Below are 8,386 nucleotides of genomic sequence, written 5' to 3' on the forward strand. Positions count from 1 at the left end.
TCCGGGAAATGAGCACTGCTGCCACAGGAAAACTGTCCGCTAGGGCTCTGCACTACTCTGGACCTCGCTAACAAGAATCTGGCGGCGCTGGGATTCGGCAAGCGCTGGCATCCAGCGGCTAGCGGTGGTGTTATCAACCAACTCTGTTTAGGCGCCATGACGGTGCTGCTAGAAAGAAACTGCGGGCTCTTAGAAGGTTGCTTCCACCCCGAAACATCCTGTCTGGAGGAATGAACCGACTCTGTTTAAATGTGTTGTGACCTTTTAATGCGTTTAAATCCGTTTAATGTGTTTTTTTTTTCCGTGTAATGTATTTTAACATTATTTAATGCATCGTGAAAGGAAAAGGGCCGGCTAACGGCATTACTGAAGTACTAGTTGGTACAGATGCTCGGTGCAATCACCCTTCTGCACAGTAAAACGGGGTTTAGGAAGTTCCTAGGAGATACCAGCGGTTCGAGGACCGGGAAAAGGACAGCACCGAGAACTTATGGGCTCCACGTATGGGAAACGTTACGTTGGGCGCTAAGAACGGTGCAGCAACTGAGAAAACGCCAAGTGGGCTCTACTCGCCAAAAGCGCTGCTGCAAAACCGCCAGCTCCACACAGAAGCGGAGCCGCCAGACAGAATCCCAGATCTGATAGCAGCAAGGCTGAGACCCAGCTCGGCTCCCCGGCTCCTGAGAGAATTCAAGCCAAGGAGCACAAAGCTGTGACACTCAAAATTAGTAGGAAAAAATACATAATATTTAAATAAAAATAAAATTTAAAAACAAATTCTAAAATGCAAGTAAAAAGTCAAAGCAAACACACTGGTAACTACTGGTAACATCATTTGCAGAGCAAAAGACACAAAAAGAGAATTTAAAAATAGGCAAAAATTACAGAGAACCAACCCTGCAAAGAAGAAATTATAAATATTGCTGAACGATGCAATTCTGTTAGGATATCTCTGTCATATCTAACCCCGTACATGTGACACATAAGTCTGTATTTCCTACGACAAAAACAAAACAAAACAAAACAACAACAAAAAACCAACAAAACCTCAGTTAATCCAATCACGGTTAAACCAGTTTACAACTGAAATATCGTAGTAGCTGGGTCCACAAGAGGAAAAAGTCGCGCTCGGCGGGACTTACTATTGCCAAACGGACCTTTATAAACCAGAAATCGTTTTTGCTGGCATTTCCTGACTTCCATGGAAGTTTAAAAAACACCAACGTAGCGAAGACGGGACTTGATATTGTGAAGCCAGACTTGGTATAAGAGCTCCCAAGCACTGCTAAACTGCTCATCGCTAAACCTAAATAAATCGTATTCGCTGGTACACAGATTTCTACAGGAGTTCAACGTCTGCTCAGCTAAAGCAGGGCTTAATAGTAGGAAACTGAAACTTGACAAGATTTAGAAACTTGAGGCTTTGGGAGGCCAAGGCGGTGGATCATCTGAGGTCAGGAGTTCGAGGCCAGTCTGGCCAAAGTGGCGAAACCCAGTCTTTACTAAAAATACAAAAATTAATCTGGTATGGTGGCGGGCGCCAGCGATCCCAGCTACTCAGGAGGCCGAGGCAGGAGAATTGCTTGAACTCAGGAGGCAGAGGTTGCAGTGAGCCGAGATCGAGCCAGTGCACTCTAGCCTGGGAGAAAGATAGAAAACTCTGTTTAAAAAAAAAGAAAAAAGAACTTGAGGTAGGGCTATCTCCGAGTTTGTTACTATTAAAAATCAGAGGCTACAGGAAACCCAGAGTTGCTGGGAAATGAGTCACGGGGTAACTCAGCCTTTTTGTGGCTAAACAGCGACTTCTCACGATCTAGAAATTACAGCCAGGGCCAGATTGGTGTTTGTTCCAAGTGGGGACTTGCTTGGGCTGAGAAATCACATTTGGCTACTCCCCGACTTGGAAAGGAGGTAGAAATCTCAGTCACCTGGTGGGCTCGGTACCTCCTGCTGTAATCCCAGAGCTTTCGGAGGCCAAGGCAGGCGGATTGTTTAAGTCAGGAGTTCGAGACCAGCCTGGTCAATATGATGAAACCTCGCCTCTAGTAAAAATGCAAAAATTAGCGGGGCGTGGTGGCCCGCGCCTGTGATTCCAGCTACTCCGGAGGCCAGGAGGCTGAGGAAGGAGAATCAAAACAAACAAAAACAAACGAAACGAAAAGAAATCACAGGCACCCTGAAATCGAAACTTGTTAGGATCGACAAGCCAACGCCGGCGAATCCGCGGGGTGCTGAGACAGACACGCCAGCGGCGCCGCTACAGGACTGGGTTCTGGAGGCCGAGCTGTTCTGCGGCGTCGCTGGCGGCGCTGGGAAGAGACCGCGCCCCGGCAGCTCCCCTGCCGCTCCCCGGCCACCGGCTCCGAGAGCGGCGGGCTCCCACCCCCAGCGCCGCCGCCGCCCCGGAACGCCAGGCTCGACGCCCCTGGGGAAGCTCCCAATCCCTCAGACCGCGGGCGGACCTGAGCGCTGTCGCCCCGAGAAAATGGAGGCACCAAGCAACGAGCTGTGCCGCGACCAAGAGACCTCGGTTCTGCGAAGCGTCGGTGCCTGGGGCTTGCGAGTGACGGGGTCGGCGGGGTTGTCAAGGTCAACATTCTTTGTGGCGCAACCAACGGCGCTGTCACCAAGAAACCGCGTACTCTGAGATAAAAGAAAGGTTCCGCCACCGAGAAACTCCGAGCAACTTGTGCTGCGACGGCAGACCCGCCTGCTCCGCTCGGCTGGCGAGAAAGCCGGAACTGGAAGGCCTCGGATGGAGAATGGACTTCCGGAGCAAGCAGGAAAACGTCTTGTTTGGCTCAGCTAGCGCCGCGGCAACGGGGAAATTGTCAGGCCAGTGCTGCCAAAGAAGTGCGTGTGAGAAACCGGTCAGTGGGAGGAGCGGGGCCGGGCGCGGGACGTGCTAGCGTGGGAATATGGCGGCGCTAGGACCCGGCAGGCGCGGGCACTAGGCGAATGCCGCTGCACCGCCGAAGACTGAGGCGAGTTTTTGGTCGCCTTCCACCGTGCAGCGGGCGATCAACCCCTGCTCTGACAAACAAGTGGAGCTGTCAGCCGCCAATCCTCCGATCAGGGAAAGGACGTCGCTGCGACAGATTGACTGGCCTTTGGATGCAACTGTCGCTGGAGTCTAGTGACTAGACAATAAAAACAAAAACGAAATCAAAAACTCCTACTGACATTTCTCCCACGCTCCCTCCTCAAGTCAGTGCCTTCAGGCTTAAGAAAACGTGTATTTTTCTTGGCTGAGCCATGATCCCTAATTACCGAGGGCCCCAGCAACAGACTCAGTGCAATTCGCAGAGGGAAAGGTGCTGGAATAAGGACGGAGAATAGGACGGATTTGGCTTGTCCAGAACGAAAGCAAAACAAATGCAGGTCGCGAACAGCTTTACAATGCTTCCAACGGCCGTGGCTGGGTCCTTCCACACCACCCCTCTGTCCTAGGCCTTTGTACCGGTTCAGAGCCATCAGGGATTCTGGGCAAGCGGTCAACAACCGCATCTCTTCTAAACTTGGAAACTCTAGGTCCAAGATCTCCGTGAAGAATGAAAGGCACAGTGCCGCTCAACCCAGGCTTCAGGCCTGCCCCGGCTGTCCCTTTCCTTCCCTTCCCTGCGGGATGGAACTCTGTGGGAATCACTCCTTATTCTGATGGTTCGCTCTCTCAGATATCCTTGATATTTGGGGATAGTCGTCCAAAAACAGCCAGGGAGAAAAATGGACTCCAAGACTCCAGCGCCGGATGTGGAATTGACAGCGAGACATCCACCTCCTCTCTAAGCGCAGGGAAAAGCTCAAATTGTGGTTCTCCGCACCGTGATCTTTGAAACGCATCACTGATTTATTTACTTTCTCCTGGGTAATGCAATGCAAGTGAACTTGTAAGTGCTTGAGTCCTCCCTTTCTTCACTTTTCAATCAGACTGAGCGAAGAGGTAACGGGTCTTGATGGGAGTCCATAGGAGGCTGCAGGCTGCTTCCCTGGAGAGACTGACATCAGGTAGCTGCAGAATTCAGATTCTAATTCTAGTGTGGTTGGAGGCAGGGTGGATTCTAGGGAGGTCAGAAAGTGGTCAAATAACAATATTGTACTCCTTTAGAGGAGGTCGTAGGAACTTTGCAGTATGATAACGCCTAGTATTTGGGTAGAATTGGAGCAGGCTGACAATGGCAGTTTTGTGTGGGTGGTAGGCTCTAAGATTCAAATTTCAGGGCAAATTGTGGAGCACATAGGAAAAATGATGTAGAGCCTTTCCTATTTCCCTTCCCGGTGTGTCAGCCAAAACAACAATAAACAATTAAGAAAGACTGATATTTTTGTCGATTTCATTAAGAAAATCTCATCAAATAGGGATAACTATAATAGTCAATCTTGCTAGAATATTATTCACCAAATGAAAGTGACACAAAACAGAAAAACGGGGTGGGGAGTAGGTGGGACTAAAGAAAATAACATTATTATTTGCATAAGTGCCATAAGAATGTTTTCTTTTGCAACAGAACACCATTGGAGAAACTGGTTATTTTACCAAGGCTTTGACTAAAATGGTGTGCTTTTCTTTAAGGATTCAAACTTGACTTACAGAGCCAATAAAAGCCCCTTGGGAAAAGTGGCCTCAAACCTTGTCTACACAACCCCTATACAGGCTTCCTGACCTGTGATAAGTAAAGAATGTAACTGTCTGACAGGTCCAGGAACCCCAAGTGAGCTTGGGACCTCAAGAGGAGGGGAATTTGCCCAACTCGTGTGTATTTGATGGTACAAAGCCATGGCTGGGCTCAGCTTTTAAAAGTCTTGTCTGAGACTTTTTCTATGGAACAAAGCTATATCAAAGTCATTTAAAAAGCCTGTGTGAAAAATAATTGTTCTTGTGGCACTTTATACAAATAATTAGGCCAAGTATAGTAAAGCAAATAGGTCCTACCATGATTTCTTTATAGTAAAAATGGGGAACTGGAGAGAGAAAACTTGTGTTTCAACAACTATAGTACACATTAGATTTTAGTCTTGCCTAACGTTATTTAATTTTTATTCTTTTCTATAGTTTGGACTAAATTCTAAAATGTTTCCTGGCTAAAAGTCTCCAAAATAATGTTTTCAATTATTTTCTTCTTTCTTCTTCTTTCCCCTCCCCATTTTTCCTAATTTGAAATCACTGAAAAGTAAACTGTGCTTTCTTAAAGCCCTGCAAACTGAAGCTAGACAACTTAAACTTCAGAAGAAAATAACAGCAACTTGTATACATACATAAACCACTCTCATACCTGCCTACTGATGTATGGACTTCATAGTAATATGGCTTATATTGATTTTCCAGAATTATCCCTTTTTATTTGCTGTTGTTTTTCTCCTTTCTTCCCCCTGTATTCGCTTCACAGGATGTGAGACTTCACATCTTGCTAAAAATGAGCTCTCCTAATAACATCTGGGAATAAACCATGCTAGCCGTGAGATATCAGATGAAACCTGAGACCACAGACTCACATTTTTGTAAAATGCTTTATCTGAAAGATTTTAAAAAGAAACGGGGGAAAACAGGAAAATAAATCTTGGGACCCCAAAATCACTAAGCCAAAGGGAAAAGTCAAGCTGAGAACTGCTTAGGGCAAACCAGCCTTCCATTCCATTCCTAAAAAATATAGCTGTTAAGTTGAAAAAGTTACTTACCTCCCTCACAAGGAATTTCCTTCTGGACAAAGCACAGACATTGTAGGGCTAAGGGCCCCACAGGGTCGGGAATCCCTTATGCTGTGCTGAGGCGCAGGATATGAGAAATAAAGAGACAGGACACAGAAGTACAAGGAAAAAGCAGCTGGGCTCAGGGGGATCACACCACCTATAAGCGGAGACAGGTGAGGCCCCGAATGTCCAGAAGCATCTGTATTTATTGAGTACAGGTTAGGAGGCAGGGTAGTGAGTGAAGTCATCTTTAAGGATAGTGATAGGGTCATGAGCAATAAAACAAGGGGAATACCCCCATTAGGTCACCTAGGCTAGGAGGTGGACAGTGAGCAGTAAGGGGTCCACCCCCATTAGGTCACCGAGGCATGGAGGTGGGCCATGTGCAGCGAAGAGGCTGCAGTGTGCAATACCTATATCTATGGGCATGCTACTCCTAAGAATATCTATAGGAGAATGCTTAAGTCACACAGCAGTGACAGAGTTGACAGGGTTTATCGCTACCTGCTGGCAGCCTCCAATGAGTTCTATAGGAGGATGCTTTTCGAGCTAGCACAGTAACAAGAGCTGACAAAGTTCACAGTCACCAAGGTGCGATTATCCAGAGGGGTTTTGAGCCCTCGGATGCTCGAGGGATTGCTAGTCTGAGGGCAGCCTTCCACAAGAACTGGAGCAAGGTCCTACAACTCCTTTATCAGGAGTGGCTCTTGCCCCAAGCCTGCCATACAGCGGGTATCTTTACAATACTGAATGCTGCTGCCTGGGCCACGGATTCTTGTCCTGGTATAATTGTTTTTCCCTTAAATCATGCTCTGCACTGTGTCTGCTCCAGACATTCCTCTGATTATAAGCTGCTTATTCCTTAATTCATGCTCTGTGCCCTGTCTATTCCTCCGATTATGAACTAAGGCATAGTTATATATATATACATATATATATATATGTATATATATGGAAATAACTGAGTGGTAAGATATTTTTTAGGCACTCATTCTATGAACTAATATATGATTGTATATAGAGAGGATTATGTAAAGGGAAATAACTGAGTAGTAACACTATAAACTGAGATATTTATAGTAACAGTATAACTGAGATATTCAAGCCCTAATTCTATAAACTAATATATGATTATATGTAAAGGATTATATAAAAGGAAATAACTGAGTAGGAACATCATAAATGGAGATGTTCTTCAGGCCCTAATTCTATAAACTAATGTAAGATTATATATAAAGGATTATATAAAAGGAAATGATTGGGTAGTAACACTATAAACTGAGATATCCTTCAGGTGCTAATTGTGCCAGGATTCTGCTTAGCTCTCCTTCCTCAGTACTTATATGGGAGGTTACCCACAATATAAGAATTATTTTGATAAAATGTAATGTTTTTCTCAGGCCAGTTACCAAAAGACAACAAAGCTTGTGTGATTGCATTTCCTTAAGGGGGGTCCATTTAGATAACCTGCAAGTGAAAACTAATAAAAGGGTCCTTGACTTAATTAGACATAGGAAGAGTGTGTCCTGGTTCATAAGTTAAGTTTTTTGGTTTCACAGAACAATTTGGACATATTTAAAAAAGTCAAGAGCACAGAGTGTTATATTGGAATAACACATTTCCTTTAGATCCTAAAGGTAAAATAATTTTAGCGTCAGACCAGAAACAGCAGTTAGTACCTAAGAAAAAAAAGTAACAGGAGCTGACACAAAAGTTGAAGCAGAGAATTATTATCTCAGGTCTTAAAGGGGTGAGAAAGCTGAAAACAATAAGATGTACAAAATGTTGAATGTTTGGGTTCAAAATTAAAATATCTTACAATTTATTAAGTGTAAATCAGTACTTTGCAAAAATGTTGTTGTTCTAACCTTCTTTTTTGTATTAGTGTATTTTTAATATCAAAGCCCAATCTCTAGAAAGACTATTATAATTTCCTTTTATTTATAGCCAACTTAATTACATAGTTTTAAAAAATAACTTCTCTTTATGAACTTCATTACAACTTAAAACATTTATAATATGCTGGCACTTCCTGTTTTATCCTAAACATCCCTTTTTCTTTTTTTTTTTCTTTTTTTTTTGAGACGGAGTTTCACTCTTGTTGCCCAGGCTGGAGTGCAATGGCACGATCTCGGCTCACCGCAACCTCCGCCTCCTGGGTTCAGGCAATTCTCCTGCCTCAGCCTCCTGAGTAGCCGGGATTACAGGCATGCGCCACCATGCCCAGCTGATTTTTTGTATTTTTAGTAGAGACGGGGTTTTACCATGTTGACCAGGATGGTCTCGATCTCTTGACCTCGTGATCCACCCGCCTCGGCCTCCCAAAGTGCTGGGATTACAGGCGTGAGCCACCGCGTCTGGCCGAACATCCTTTTTCTTAAATAATCTGTCATTTTAGTTTATGACAAAAATTTACCATACAGAATTCTTTCCCATATAATATTATTTTGCTTTCAGCCTTTCTTACCAAAAATATCTTTTTATATTTTTTTACTTTTTTTTTTACATCTCTCTCTCTCTCTCTTTTTTTTTTTTTTTTTACTGGTTTGTTTTACCTTGTTTCATAAGTAACCTTTGAATTAGATGAAAAATGTTTTCCTAGGCCGGGCGCGGTGGCTCAAGCCTGTAATCCTAGCACTGTGGGAGGCCGAGGCGGGTGGATCACGAGGTCAAGAGATCGAGACCATCCTGGTCAACATGG

Source organism: Sapajus apella, unplaced genomic scaffold (assembly GCF_009761245.1).
Source record: "Sapajus apella isolate SASKATOON/1434 unplaced genomic scaffold, GSC_monkey_1.0 scaffold11, whole genome shotgun sequence".
In the NCBI taxonomy this organism is placed as follows: Eukaryota; Metazoa; Chordata; class Mammalia; order Primates; family Cebidae; genus Sapajus; species Sapajus apella.